The following is a 15,737-nucleotide window of genomic DNA, read 5'->3' as shown; positions in this document are numbered from 1 at the left end:
TCCTGGATCAGTGTGCCAAGCTTTCCCCAGCCCTCCAACACAGGGACACCGAACTGCACTGGCAGTGGAGAAGCAAGTGGCTATCATGCTGTGGAAACTTACACGCCATGTTGCTACCAGTCAGTGAGACACCATTTTGGAGTGGGAAGATCCATGGTGGAGGCCATTTTCATGCAAGTGCCCAGGGCCATTAACTGTCTCCCACCACACAGGACTTCAGCTCTCAGTAACATGCAGGACACAGTGGATAGCTCATGAAGCCATACACTGGTCACCTCGACAGCATGAATGAGAGATTCAACTACAGGCTCAGCAGGTGCAGAATGACAGTTGAATGTGCTTTTGGTAGATTGAAGGGACAGTGGTTGTGTTTCCTCACCAGATCGGATCTCAGTGTGAAATAATATTGCAATGGGTATAGCTGCCTGTTGTGTCCTGCATAATATTTGTTAAGAAAGGGAGGAAAAACTTGTTGCAGGGTTGGCGAGTGAGCGGTTGTCTGCTGAGTTTGAACAGCCAGACACAAGGGAAATCAGATGAACTCAGCGAGGAGCTACAGAGCTCAGGGAGGCTTTGAAAGACCACTTTACTGTGGCTCACTGTTAATGTGCTGTGGTGTATTAGGCTCAACGTGGCACTGCAGTGCATATATCACTGACAGTGCACTTATTAATTGTGGGGGCTTGCTATACATTTATGACTACACTGTTTGTCATTGATCCTATGGGTTGTGAGTATACAAGACCATTACTTTCACTGCCAGCAGGCATTATACACCATGTGCTGTAAACTAATAAAGATGACTCACTTTCAAAACAAAAGAGTTTTATTCACTTCTGAAAACAGCTCCAAAATTTCCTGAAGACTTTAAAAGTAAATACATTTTAACTAAATTTTTTTTAGGAACCTTAATAAATAAAGCAGAAGAAGGAACACTGATGTCCATTGTAGCTACACATACATCAACCATGGTTCTCACAAGTCAGTGTAGATGAAGCGGGGGTTGTCCATGCTTTCTCCCAGCATGGAGTGGAAGCAGATGTGAAGGCCCTGAGGCCATGTGGAATACTGGGTTGGGGAGTGCTGTAGGGAACTGCCATGCTTCAGTTCTCCACAGACTGCAATGGGATTGTTGAACCTGGAGGTCCATAGGAGTCTACACTACAGCATCTGAGTTTGCTGATGGAGAAGACCCATTAGGTATGTCCTGGAGTATCCCTCTCTCCTTTTCCTGTGTCTTTCTCCTGTCTTCTCTTTCCCTCTCCATACAGTCTGCAATATTCACCCTCCATGCCCTCTTTCAAGGTCTGATGCTGCACTGATATCCAGAATCTCAGAGAATATGTCCTATCATGTCCTCTTTTTTCCCCTCCTTATATGGGTTAGTTGTTCCAATGGTGTGGAAGGGGACCCTCTCAAGGCCACAGCTACAGATAAAACTCACAGAAGTACTATTGTTAAGAACATAAAAATATTAGAACATAAGAACAGCCATACTGGGTCAAACCAAAGATCCATCTAGCCCAGTATCCTGTCTTCCGACAGTGGCCAATGCCAGGTGCCCCATTGTTAGTATAACCATGGAAAGCAAAACATAACATTCAGAACTCCCCCCTTCCCTTGCTCCCCTAAAGTGTTAAACAAGACATGCTTATTGACACTTCTAGTTTGAGTGCTTGTGCTGGTACCACTCTCATCTCAAGCCATGGTGAGTATGACCCACCAGGGGTAAGGGAATTGAGGACGGAATTGCTTAGTTCCATGAAACTATTAGTATAGGACACTGGCCATGAATACTGGCACCGTTTTCCACAGGCAGTGGTTCTAGCTGATATCTAACTCCTGAGGGTAATAATGGCAGAGAGAGCACAGCTGCTGCTGGCATCCTAAAATCAACGAGGTCCATATGCCATTAGCTTGTTTACTGCAATGGTGCCTGCTGGAGTTATCACTGACTGGCATGGGAAAGTGTCCTACTGTGGAGGATGAAATAAGGCAGCCATCCCCAGAAACCTTCAGGAAAGGATTATAGAGTGTACCTCCAGGGAAGTTTCATTGAGATCTCTCAGGAGGATTCAAGCGACATCCGTATTTATAGAAACAAACTGCTATGCATGCCCCTCCCGCCTAACTCTAGAGGGGAATGAAAAGCAGATAACAACTAAGTTGGGGTGAAAGGGGGGCACCATCACCATAATGAGAAATGCATTTACACATTTACCCAAAGTTCCTTCCCCTCTATTAGGATCCTCCATGCTCGACTGCAGGGACTGGCTGAATCTGGTGCAATCAAAAACAGGTCCTGGCTCACAGCTGGACTCCCTGGTCACCCAGCCCCCATACTCCTCCTCCTCCTCCTCGCGGTCCATGGTGGGGGCCTGTGACTCAAGCTCCTTGGAGGTATTCGTGGTGGTCTGCAAGGCGGTAGTAGTCTTCTCCAAGTATGGCATACAGGTCTTTGTAAAAGTTGCAGGTCTGTGGCTTGGCACTGGATCAATTGTTGGCCTCCTTGGCCTTCTGCTGTACCTGCTGCAGTTTCTTGGCTTTCATGTGATTGCTGCTAGTCCCTGTCATACCCCATCTGCTGCACTCCCCAAGCAATCTGCTCAGAGATGTCAACATTTCTACAGCTGGTTTGAAACTGTGCTTGCACAGTTTCTCTTCCCCACAGGCCCAGGAGATCTAAAATCTCCTGTCTACTCCAAGCCAGAGCATGTCTGGAGAGTATAGCTGGTACAGTCAGCTGGGCAGTTGCTCAGAACAACAGAGAGCAGATAGAGGTGTGCTCACCATGCTCAACAACCAGAAAAAGATATTTCAAACATTTGTGGGGGTTTTAAGGATGGAGGAAGGCACTCCAAGTATGTGTGACACCTGGGCAGTGGAATTCACAATTGTGAACAGAGTGGTCAGCTGGGCATTATGGAACAGCAGCTGGAGGGCTGTTAGGGTTGACATAGGTAACACTCGTGTTGTGGCGATCTCCGTACATTGACCATGGCTCAGTGCTGCTCAGGGAGCTGATGTTACTATGACAGCGTAATGGGGCACATACATTGGTGGGAGAAAAATTTAAGTATAGCCATATGCACAACTAGGTTAACGCAAGGTGTTACGTCAACCTAACTTTGTAGTGTAGACCAGACCTGAGTGAGTCTCTCTCTCTCTCTCTCTCTCTCTTATGTATAATATAAACGGGTGTGTGTGTGTGTCTTTTTGTTTGTTTCTAAGGGGAGGGGGCAGGGCAGGAAGAGGTGAAGCAAGCATGGGGGGCGCTCAGAGAGGGTGCGGAATGGGGCAGGAAGAGGCAGGGTGGGGCCTTGGGGGAAAGGGTAGAGTGGGGGCAGGGCCAGGGGAAGAGCAGGGGGTCAAGAACCCCCAGGGAAATCAGAAAGTCGACACCTCTGCAACACCCTCCTGACTCCCTATGGCCAGAGTGCCCTGGACCCGCTATGCCCAGCATCCCCCCCCCTCACACAAATGCACAGCGCCCTGCACACCACCCCTGCACAGGACCCCCCGGCCCACAGCCCCACCACAACTGCCTAGCACCCCACACAGAACCCCCACTCCCTAGTGCCCCAACACACACAGATCTTCCCTGCCCCCTCACAGCCCAGAACACCCCCCAGAGACCAACTCCCCCATTCCCTGCTGCCTGGTTGCATTCACTGGCCCTGCTGGGAGCCGACTGTGTCTGCTGGGCTGAGCCACTAGTACAGCCAGGGCTGGTCCCAGGGTGGGTAATCGCTCCATCTCTTGGGAGTGGCGCAATCAGCCAGGCTCCCTCAGGACCCACATGCCTGGAGGGGTCCAGCCAAGTCCCCCACACTATCCCCCCCCCCCCCCGCAACTGGCCAAGACTGGCCAGGCTTCTGCACCAGTCCCAGGTGGCTCAGCTCCGGGGAGACAGGTAGGGCACCACAGGTGGTGGGAAGCAGAGACTGCCTAGAGCCTGAGGTGCACTGGGGTCCGTCCAGGGGGCAGAGAGGAGCCGGTAGGTGGGGCCAGAGGGTGGAGAGGAGTAAGTGGTGGGTGTGGGGTGGGGGAGCAGGCTGGTGGGGTCTCGGGGCACAGTGTAAACAGAACAGGGCGGGGCCCCTTCTGAGCATGGGCCTGGCTCCATGGTGCCACTGGCGCCATTGTAAATCCAGCACTGCTGACCTTAGGATCCATTAATATGTTATAGAATTCTAAGAACATCAGCTAAAGGAGATGGTTAGAAGCAATGTATTGACCTGTGCGATACTAGCAACTGATTAATGATTTGTTAAAGAGTTAATAAATGCTATTTATAAATGGAACCTCAATATAAAGTGACCTATATATTTACAGAAAAAGAGAAACTGAAAGACATGAAACATTTTTAATGGTCAAATCCTGCTTTTGCCTTTAGTTATTACATACAGAAAATATGTAACTATTTGCCTGATTTCATGTGTCATACATAGTGCTGAGATTTCTGTGGGACTGAACATGCCTTTGAAGGGAAAGGTGTGGCGACACTGTACAATTCCAGGAGTAACATTTCCCCCCCTAAAGAAACCCGTTTAACTAGAGAAGCCTGTTCCTATCAGCCAGGGCAGGTATGTTCCAGCATAAATAATGAAGTTAGTGTCTGTTTTCTACTCTTTCTTTCCTTTTTGGTAGGCTGATGCTCTCTTCATTATCACAATTGATTGGGACTTTTTCTAAACAGTTCTTCGTTTCCTTAAGGAAACCACAGTTTTGCCAGGAAATGCTTTGCACCATAGGGTTTCACTGCCTTAGTATGTGACTGTTTTGCCAACTTAATCTCGTTTTCAGAGCATTAATTAAATGGCCAAAGAACAAACAAAATGTCATTTGTTCCATAAGTGTGAAATAGAGCAAGGAAGGATTTGTTTTCAGTTTCATGTAGGCCCAAGGGCAAGTTTCACATGCAGGACTGAGGGGAAAGGGGAGACCTCTAAAACTGCTTTTATTACGCAAATTAAACAGAAAACAAGGGGCAGCATTTCAGCTGATACCTGCTTCTTGCTGGCTTTGGGCAAAATGGAGCAAGTCAGTAGCCTGTTATGGTTATTAAGAGTGGCACTTTCATGACACAGCATCACAAGAACATAAGAATGGCCATACAGGTCAGACCAAAGGTACATTTAACTCTGTATCCTGTTTTCCGACAGTGGCCAGTGCCAGGTGCCCCAGAGGGAATGAACAGAACAGGTGATCATCAAGTGATCCATCCCCTATTGCTCATTCCCAGCTTCTGGCAAAGAGAGGCTAGGGACACCATCCTTGCCCATTCTGGCTAATACCCATTGATGGACCTATACTCCATGAATTTATCTAGTTCTTTTTTGAACCCTGTTATGGTCTTGGCCTTCACAACATCCTCTGGCAAAGAGTTCCACAGGTTGATTGTGCGCTGTGTGAAGAAATACTTCCTTTTATTTGTTTTAAACCTGATGACTATTAATTTCATTTGATGACCCAACAAGGGCACTGGAATGATGGGGGGTGGAAGCACTTCTAAACTCCAGAAATTGCAACTTTTCAGAAAAATTTACCCTTTAGCCAGGCAGAAGTTTCCATGTTCTCTGTCTGGCTGTCTGTGAGGGAGGGGAGTGTGTTTGTGAATTTGGAGGAGGCGGGGTACAGTAGTGCAAGTGTTTGTGTATGGAGAATGTAATGGGGTGTATGGGGTGCAGGTGTATGGGGCGGGGCAGTGAGGGGCGTAGTGGGTGCACTGAGGCATGTGGGATGTGATGTGGGGGTGGGAGGGTGGCGTGTAAGTGGGGCTGCATATAGGGGTGCAATGGGTGTGGGTTCATTTAGTGAAGGAGTGCAGGAGGTAGGTTACAGTGTGGGGTGTGCAGCTGGAGGGTGCAGTATGGGGGGGAACAGTGTGGAGTGGGGGTGCGCAGTGGGATGTCGATTGGGGTGATGCAAGGGGATGTGGAGTGGGGGGGGCGCTGCGGGGGCACCGAGGCTCGGCCTGGATGTGGGGCCCGGGACGGAGCTGGGCGCTGCGGGGGGAGGAGGGCAGGTCCAGGTTCTCCCCTCTCGCGCGGGGGGTGAGGACGTGATCGGGCGCTGCTAGGCGGAGGGAGCGAGCCCCGCTGTTCTGACACTAAATTCCCCGCCCGCTTCTCCCCGCGCGGCCACGGCGCGCCCGCCTCCCGGGCGGGTCCCGCTCGCTGCTCTGGGTTCTGCGCCCTCCCGCGCTGACGATGACAAGATACGGGGGCCCCGCTGGGGGGTCACGGCCCCGTTCTCCTCCCATATATGTAGCAGGCCACGCTTGGCGGCGGCGTGAGCTATGTAGCAGTGTCTGCGTGCAATTCTTGCACCTGCACCAGGATGGCCGAGTGGTTAAGGCGTTGGACTTAAGATCCAATGGACGCATGTCCGCGTGGGTTCGAACCCCACTCCTGGTAGCTGCTGTTTTTTTTCCCGGGTCTGTTAAATTAACAAGGAGGGAATGTAACAGACGCTGAAACCCCAGTCATGCCCAAGGGAGACTCCCAGCCTCTGCCTGTCACCCAACTAACACCAGGAGGAGTGGCATGTAACTGAGCTGTGGCTCGTGCTTGCACATTGGGACAGGGACTGTGCAGAACCGTCTTCTGCGATCACAGCACTCCCAGTCTCACCACAGAGTAAACATGGCTTCAGATCTGGTCTCTGCACACAAACAGGGCAGATATGCCAGATACAGACATACAGGGACTGAAACATGGGGATAGGTACACAGACACTGAGACTGAAACACACACATACACGCAGAGACTGACAGACATGCACACACACAGACGCATGCAAAAACTGACACACAGACACATGGACAGGCAGATAGACGTGCAGAGGCTGACACCCAGTGTCATATCCTTGGGGGCAGCAGGTTTAGGAAGAAATCACTTGAGACCAGAGAGCAGCAAGCTTACAAAGCAACCATTTATTTACAGACACTCACTGACCTGGCCAGCCAGTTGGAACTGGCTGGCTATCCCCTAATAATCTAACTCAGTTGCCATAGGAACAAAAACCACGACAACCAAATATACAACATATTCCTCCCCCCTTAAATAAGAACATCCCCTAAGTCAGGGGTCTCAAACTCAAATGACCATGAGGGCCACATGAGGACTAGTACATTGGCCCGAGGGCCGCATTACTGACACCTCCCCCCCACGCCACCCTCAGCCCTGCCCCCACTCCACCCCTTCCATGAGGCCCCACCCCTGCCCTGCCTCTTCCCACCCCTTTCCTGCCCCCATTCCAACCCCTTCCCCGAAATCCCCACCCCAACTCTGCCCCCTCCCTGCCCCCAGAGGGTGCAGGAGGGGTGTGGGGTGTGATGGGGGCTCAGGGCAGGGAGTTGGGGAGTGGGGTGCAGGAGGGGTGAGGGATACAGCAAGGGCTCAGGGTGCAGGGTGCAGCAGGGGGCTTAGGGCAGTGGGTTGGGGTGCAAGAGGAGTGCGGGGTGTGGCAGGGGGTTCAGGGCACAGGTCAGGGTGCAGGAGGGGTGCAGGGTATGGCAGGGGGTCAGGGTGAAGGAGGGGTGCGGCAGGGGGCTCAGGGCAGTGGGTTGGGATGCAGGAGGGGTGCAGGGTGCGGCAGGGAGTTCGGCTGCAGGAGGGATTTGGGGGGCAGGATCTGGCCCAGCACGTACCAGGGGCAGGGCAGGCTCCCTGCCTGCCTGCCCTGCCCCCGCAAGAGGCTGGAACATGGGGAAGGGGGGGTGGAGGGGCTGTGTGTTTCTGTTGCTTGAGGCACCGCCTCCAGCAGCTCCCATTGGCCGTGGTTCCCCGTTCCCAACCAATTGGAGCTGCTGGGGGCACTGCCTGAAGCAACAGCCACACACAGCCCCTCCACCCGCCCCTTCCCCACGTTCTAGGCTCTTTCCAGAGCTGCGCAGGGCAGGGCAGGCAGGCAGGGAGCATGCCCTGCCCCCAGTGCATGTCCGGCCGGAGCCACTCTGGTAAACACTGGAGGAGGGTGGGGGGACTTGCGGGCCGCAGAAAATCACCCCGCGGGCCGCGTGTTTGAGACCCCTGCCATAAATAAAACAAACACTAGACTAGAGAAGGAGGGTAGACTGCCTCCATTCCCGGCTAAACCCGGGAGATTATTTTGCCCCATAACCGTGGGTTCACCCTAGCTAAAGATCCAGCCATTGAGGAGGTCTTCTGTCTTTAGATGGATTAAGGCGAACTTCTGGTGTCGTTGCACCCGAAAGTACCATGGGCGCAGGCCTGACAATGGGCTCAGGGTTCGCAGTGCGAACGGGTGAGGAGGTGGTATCAGCTTGTGCCGGGCAAAGGGGTATCTCAGCCGCCGGCAGTAATGGAGGAGAACAGTCAGGAACAGGTGATTCTTGATTCGGGGTCTCGCCAGAAGAGATAAAGTCAGACAACTCAACTGAAGATGTGTCCTGAGGGCTGGCATGACCTGGCAACAGCTGATCTACATGTCGCCGCAAGGTGAGATTCTTTGCAGTCCGGACTGTGTAGGAAACAGGTCCTGTTTGAGTGATGATCGTGGCAGGGACCCATTTAGCTCCAGAAGTATAATTCCAAGCCAAAACCGGCTGTCCCGGGCTAAAGGTTCGGTCTTTTGCTCTGGGTGCCCATCTGATGACTTGATATTGCTGCTGACGTTGCACAATTTGTCGGGGTTCAGAAGGTTTCAGCAGATCAAAGCAAGTGCGCAGCTGTCGTCCCATCATTAGAAAGGCCGGGGATGCCTTGGTCGTAGCATGAGGTGTGTTTCTATAGGAAAGTAAGAAGGTATCCAGATGCTTTGGAATGGAGTGATGTCCCCGTGCCGATTTCAAAGCTTGTTTCATTGTCTGCACAAATCTTTCAGCTAATCCATTGGTGGATGGATGATATGGTGCTGAAGTGATATGGTGTATTCCATTTGCCTTCATAAAATTTTGAAACTCCTGAGAGACGAACTGCGGTCCGTTGTCGCTCACAAGTTGTTCTGGCAGACCGAAACGACTAAAGAGCCCCCGTAGTTTTTGGATAGTACTCTCTGCAGTAGTGGACTGCATTATAGAGACTTCTGGCCATTTAGAATGGGCATCTACCACCACCAAGAACATGCTTCCTTCAAGGGGCCCAGCCAAGTCAACGTGAATACGTTGCCATGGGTTTTCAGGCCAGTCCCATGGGTGTAGGGGTGCCCACTGGGTGCATTCCTCACACCCTGACATGACATACAAGCTTTTGCCTTCTCTTAATAGCACTGTCCAATCCAGGCCACCAAAAATAGCTTTGTGCAATTTCCTTCATGCGCATTATTCCACAGTGACCGGAACGTAGCTGTTCTAACATCTGTGATCTCAGTGGTGGTGGGATAATGACACGTCTCCCCCACAACAAACAACTAGATTGGATCGATAACTCCGTTTTCCTGGATATGTAGGTAACAAGGTCAGGTGAGACCGGAGAGGTGTGTCGAGATTTTCCATGCATCACCAGGTCCATAACTTGGGACAATACTGGGTCAACGCGAGTTGCCTTCTTTATCTGAGTAGCAATGATGGGTGTATTCTCTACCTGTTCAAAGTAGAAGATTTCCTTTTGGGCACTATCTTGATGTTTGACTGGCAAAGGCAACCTTGAGAGACCATCTGCATCGCCGTGCAGAGTGGATTTCCGATATTTAATTTCATAGGTGTGCGCTGAAAGTAACAATGCCCAACGTTGCATCCGACTAGCAGCTAATGGGGGAATGCCTGTGTAGGGTCCAAAAATTGACGTCAGAGGTCGATGGTCTGTGAGAAGAGTAAACTTCTGCCCAATCAGGTACTGATGAAACCTCCGAATTCCAGAAATGATTCCCAATGCCTCACGTTCGATTTGGGCGTAGTTAGTTTCTGCTTTGCTTAGAGTGCGTGAAGCAAAAGCAATAGGTCTCCTCCTGAAAGCATAATGTGTGACACGACTGCTCCCACTCCATAAGGGGATGCATCGCAGGCCAATTGTAGGGGTAAGGATGGATCAAAGTGCGTTAGAACTTCAGACTTTAGCAATGCATCCTTAGCTTTGTTAAATGCAACATTACAGGCTTCAGTCCACTTCCAGGTCTTGTTCTGCCCAAGGAGTTCGTGAAGTGGTTTCAGCAGTGTGGCTAACTGTGAGATGAACTTTCCATAATAGTTCAAGAGTCTTAGAAACGAGCGCAGCTGGCTAACAGTTCGAGGTTGGGGAGCCTCCACAATAGCCTTATCTTTTGCAGGGGCCTTATGAAGACCTGCAGCATCAATGATGTGTCCCAAATATTCAATAGAGGGCTGGAAGAATTCACTCTTGTCTTTGCGGACTCATAGGCCATACTCTTCCAGTCTTTGTAGGGTAGCCTCTAAATTCTTTAAGTGATCCTCTTCATTCCTTCCAGTGACCAGGATGTCGTCCAGATAGCACAGAACTCCTGACAAGCCACACAAGATCTGGTCCATAGCCCTCTGGAACAAGGCGGGAGCAGATGTTATTCCGAAGGGTAGGCGACAGTATCGATAAAGCCCCTTATGAGTCACAATCGTCAACAGCTCTTGAGACTTTTCATCGATGTGCATCTGTAAATACGCTTGACTCAGATCAATCTTATGAACTTTTGTCCCCCAGGCAGGCCTGCGAAGAGGTCATCGATGCGGGGAAGCGGGTATTGCTCTGCACACAACACCGGGTTGACAGTGACTTTGAAATCACTGCAAATCCGGAGGAAGCCGTCTTTCTTCACTATTGGAACGATAGAAGTGGGCTATGGGTAACTGGTATTAGGACTCCATTGGTGCACAGGCACTCCAGGTCTGCTTCAACTTTTGGCCTGATGGCATATGGCACAGTTCTGGCTTTCAGATATTTTGGTGGACTATCAGGTTTAATGTTCAATGTCACAATGATTCCCTTCATACTTCCCAGATCCTCTCCAAAAACAGCAGCATGTTTCCTTAGTATAGTGGTCAGACCGGTTTCTTCTTTAGTCATTCGGTGCACTTCTGCCCAGTTCAGCTGAATTTTCCCAAGCCAAGACCTACCCATTAAGGCTGGGTACCTCTCACCACAAACAGTGGCAATTTAGCAGCCTGTCCATTGAGCTCCACCTTAACATCAATAATGCCCAACATGGGCACAGCTTCTCCCGTATATGTCTTCAGAACAGTTTTTGTTGCCTTAAGCGGAAGATGCTGTAGCTTTTCTTTATACACAGTCTCGGACACCAGCGAGACGGCTGCACCGGTGTCCAGTTCCATGCGTATAGGTTTGCCATCCAACAACGGGGTTACCCAGTATTCATGTGAGCCCACTGCCAAAGACAAAACGTGCAGTGGCACTTCTTCTTGCAATGAGGTGTCACCTTGGTCATCCTGGGTCTGCTCTAGGGTATGCAGGGTTCCCCTTTTGGTCGGCCACACCACAGACCTCTTTTTCTTTTGTTTACAGGCACACTCAATGTGTCCCTTTTTGCCACAGTGTCGACACACCAGTTCCTTACACCAGCATTCTGATGCCTGATGACCCGGCTTACCACAGTGATAACATTCCTGACTCCGCACAGTTTTGTGGGTAGGTTCTTGTGACATCTTATGCACCCTAGAGGATGCACCAATGTATTGCGCCTCCTTTGTAGCCAGTTCCAGGGAGACAGCAATATCAACAGCCTTCTGTAAGGTAAGCTGAGCCTCTGTCAATAGGCACTTCTGTATAGCTTCACTATACAGGCCACACACTAACCTGTCACTCAGGGCATCATTTAACATCTTCTTAAATTCACAGTGTTCTGCATGCTTTCTCAAAGTTGCTACAAATTGTACAACTGTTTCATCTTCTTTCTGGTCTCTTTGTGGAACCTATATCTTTCAGCAATTACCAGTGGTTTTGGAGAAAAATGGGACCCCAGGATTTCCACAATGTCACTGTAAGATTTGGTCTCAGGCTTAACAGGGTGTAGTAAGCTGCGTAGCAGGGAATAGGTTTTAGCCCCTACAACACTTAAGAATACTGGCACCTTCTTCGCTTCTGTAATGTCGTTTGCAATAACAAAAAGCTCAAAACGCTCAGTATACACATACCACTGCCCTATAGTCTCATCAAAAGGTTCCAGTGTCCCTGTAAGTGTAGCCGTGGTTTTAGTTTCAGTTTCACAGTCAGTGCAAACAAGCAACAGCTAAAAGAGTTTGGTAGGTGTCTTTTTTTTCTTTTTCTTTACCTTGACTTCTACTTCTTTCTGTTGCTGGGGCAGCACAGAAATCCCATCCTCGTTGCCACTTTGTCATATCCTTGGGGACAGCAGGTGTAGGAAGAAATCACTTGAGACCAGAGAGCAGCAAGCTTACAAAGCACCCCTGGCCCCAGTGGCTCCGGCCCGGCTTGGCTCCGGCCCGGCCCCCGCGGCTCAGCTCAGGTCCGGCCCGGCCCAGCCCCCTCGGCTAGGGTTACCATATTCAAACATTTAAAAAAGAGGACACTCCACGGGGCCCTGCCCCGCCCCTGGCCCCGCCCCAACTCCGCCCCTTCCCCACCCCGGCCCCGCCCCAACCCCACCCCTTCTCCGCCCCCATTCCAACCCCTTCCCCAAAGTCCCTGCCCCAACTCTGCCCCCTCCTCTGAGCACCCTGCATTCCCCCTCCTCCCTCCCGCTCTGATCTTGGTTGGGGGTTGCTAAGTGCTTCCCTGCTCCCCACTCACCCCGCAGCCCCTATGCCCTTGCCTGCCCTGCTCCTCCTCACCCTGCAGCCTCTGCACCCCCGTCCCTGCAGCCTCTGTGCCCCCTGCTCCCCACTCGCCCTGCAGCCTCTGCACCCCCCCACCCCTGCAGCCTCTACACACACACACACCCCGCCGCCTGCCCTGCTCCCCCCGCTCACCCGGCAGAGGGAGAAATGCAGGCTCCACGTGGAATCAAACACAGCCCCGCTGCTCTGTGGGGGACGAGGGACGGGGGAGGGGGAGGGACTCTGGCTGCTAGAGGCCCTAGTGGCTGCGAGCGGCTTTCAATCAGGCCAGGCATCCAATCAGCCGCGCCGCACGAGGGGAAGGGGGAAATCCCAGACATTTCTACTTGATTAGAAATCCCCCCGGACGGCCATTTAACACTGAAAAAGCCGGACGTGTCTGGGGAAACCCGGACGGATGGTAACCCTACCCTCGGCTCGAGTCTGTCTCGGGTCCAGCCCCCCGGCTCGGCTCCGGCCCGGCCCCCTCGGCTCAGCTCCAGCCCCCGCGGCCCGGCTCCGGGCCGGACCTAAGCCCTGTGACCCCGGCCAGGCGCCCGGGCGGCGCCGGCCCGGTTTGCGGGGGGGGGGGGGGGGCTTGCTGCAAACCCCGCCCCCAGGAATTGGGCCCTGCTCTTGCTAAAGCTGGCCCTGCTTCCAGAGACACAGACATGCAGGGACAAGCATGCAAACACATAGGGAGAGATGCATGGAGATGCACAGACATGCAGAAACAGATACATAGGCATGCCACGACAGAAGTAAAGACCTGCACACACAGGCAGCCACAAACACACAGCAAGAGTGAGAGAGAGACACACACACAGTCTGAAAATGCAGGGAAACATACAGCGACGGACTGGCGGACACTGACACAGGTATGCATATGAAGACTTACATACGCAGAGGGACAGAGACACAAGAACATGCACTAATATGCACACGTAGAGACAGAAAAATACAGGGACAGACACAGAAGTTCAAATAGAGACAGAGACTCAGTTGGAAACATATTTATTGAAACATGAAAGACATGCGAAGAGGAGATTCCAGGCCCAAAGAAGCTGGAGAGGCAGCAGCAGAAAGGCTGTTAAAGCCAAAAGTAACAGGAGTACTTGTGGCACCTTAGAGACTAACACATTTATTTCAGCCTAAGCTTTCGTGGGCTACAGCTCACTTCTTCAGATGCATAGAGTGGAACACACAGACAGAAGATATTTATACATACAGAGAACATGAAAAGGTGGAAGTACGCATACTGTAAGAGGCCAGTCAATTGAGATGGCCTATCAGTAGCAGCAGAAGAAAAAACTTTGAAGTGATAATCGAGATGACCCATAGAAGGCGTGAGGAGAACTTAACATGGGGGAAAAAAATTCAATTAGTGTAATGACCCAACCATTCCCCCTCTCTGTTTAGACCTAAGTTAAGTAATCCTGCACCAGGATGGCCGAGTGGTTAAGGCGTTGGACTTAAGATCCAATGGACGCATGTCCGCGTGGGTTCGAACCCCACTCCTGGTAGCTGCTGTTTTGGGGGGAGGGATAGCTCAGTGGTTTGAGCATTGGCCCACTAAACCCAGGGTTGTGACTTCAATCCTTGAGGGGGCCATTTAAGGATCTGGGGCAAAAATCTGTCTGGGGATTGCTCCTGCTTTGAGCAGGGGGTTGGACTAGATGACCTCCTGAGGTCCCTTCCAACTCTGATATTCTATGATTAATTGTGTCTAATTTGCATATTAATTCGAGTTCAGCAGTCTCTCTTTGGAGTCTGATTTTGAAGTATTTTGTTGCAAAACTGACACCTTCAAGTCTGTCACTGAGTGATTAGAGAGGTTGAAGTGTTCTCCCACTGGTTTTTGAATGTTATGATTCCTGATGTCAGATTTGTGTCCATTTATTCTTTTGCGTAGAGACAGTAGTGTCTAGGAAATGGACCGCTTGTGTGGATTGTTAGTCTCTAAGGTGCCACAAGTACTCCTGTTCTTTTTGCGGATACAGACTAACACGGCTGCTACTTTGAAACCTGTCAAAGCCAAAAGTGTGGAAGAAATGGCCCAAGAAGGGGGCCCCCACCCAGTTCAGAGGAGCCAGTGGGTGGCATGTTTTTCCCAAGGTTGGGGGATCTAGAAGAACATATAATGATGTTCCTTAAGAAATGCAGGGCAAGGAACATCGCCAGAGCCTAGCAGGCTCAGATAAAAGGAGCTGCAGGGCCTAAGCTGTTCAGTTTGTGGCTGGGATTGGGAGGGTGGGGGTGGGAGGGAAGCTGCTCTCTGGCCTGGCAATTGGGTAGAACCTGGGGACCCTGCCCCTGAGATAGGCTTGGAGATAAAAGGGGCCTGGTAAAAAGAGACTCAGGGATACAGCAGCAACAGATTGGAGTCAGCAGAGCATGACTGCTGTGTAGAGGGTCCCTGGGTTGGACACTGAAGTAGTGGGCAGGCCCAGGTTTCCCCACTGGCCACAGGTAAAGGGGCATAAACTCTAAGAAGGGAACAGGCCTTATTTGGGAGTAGGGTGACCAGATGTCCTGTTTTTATAGGGACAGACACGATTTTTGGATCTTTTTCTTATATAGGCTCCTATTAGTTCCCACCCAGGGCTGGCTTTAGCAAGAGTGGGGCCCGATTCCTGGGGGTGGGATTTTTCACATTTGCTGTCTGGTCACCCTATTTGGGAGCCTGAACAAGTGACTGAATTTAAAGGACCCAGAGCTGAAGACCCTAGGGAGGGCAAACAGTCTGTTCGCTAGACTCCTGCCCTGGTGGGAGTGCGTTTAGACTTTCTGATGTGGCCAGAGGGTCAAGCTGCTGAAGACACACCAAAGTTGGCTGGCAACCTGCAGGGGGGTGCCAGAGTTGAGAAAAAGACAGCAGAAAAAGGCTGCACACTCCTCCATTAGGAGGCACTCAAGAAATATGTTCCCCCCTTACAGAAGTCAATGGGAGTTTTGCCACTGACTTCAACAGGAACAGGAACTGACCTTTTATTTTAATTTATTCCTTAGATTTAGAGATCTACTATACACA

At 51.2% G+C, this 15,737-nt stretch overlaps 2 non-coding genes across 2 annotated transcripts; both read left to right on the top strand.

Moving 5' to 3' along the window:
• The first annotated feature begins 6,336 nt into the window (after positions 1–6,336).
• On the top strand, positions 6,337–6,419 carry TRNAL-UAA. The gene has a single exon. It is a non-coding gene; the product is annotated as a tRNA-Leu (tRNA).
• Positions 6,420–14,146: 7,727 nt separating this feature from the next.
• TRNAL-UAA lies at positions 14,147–14,229 on the top strand. The gene has a single exon. It is a non-coding gene; the product is annotated as a tRNA-Leu (tRNA).
• Positions 14,230–15,737: the final 1,508 nt, after the last annotated feature.

The sequence above is a fragment of the Trachemys scripta genome, chromosome 3 (assembly GCF_013100865.1).
Source record: "Trachemys scripta elegans isolate TJP31775 chromosome 3, CAS_Tse_1.0, whole genome shotgun sequence".
In the NCBI taxonomy this organism is placed as follows: domain Eukaryota; kingdom Metazoa; phylum Chordata; order Testudines; family Emydidae; genus Trachemys; species Trachemys scripta.
The sequence above is the reverse complement of the archived record's forward strand: the minus strand, read 5'-3'. Positions and strand labels throughout refer to the sequence as shown.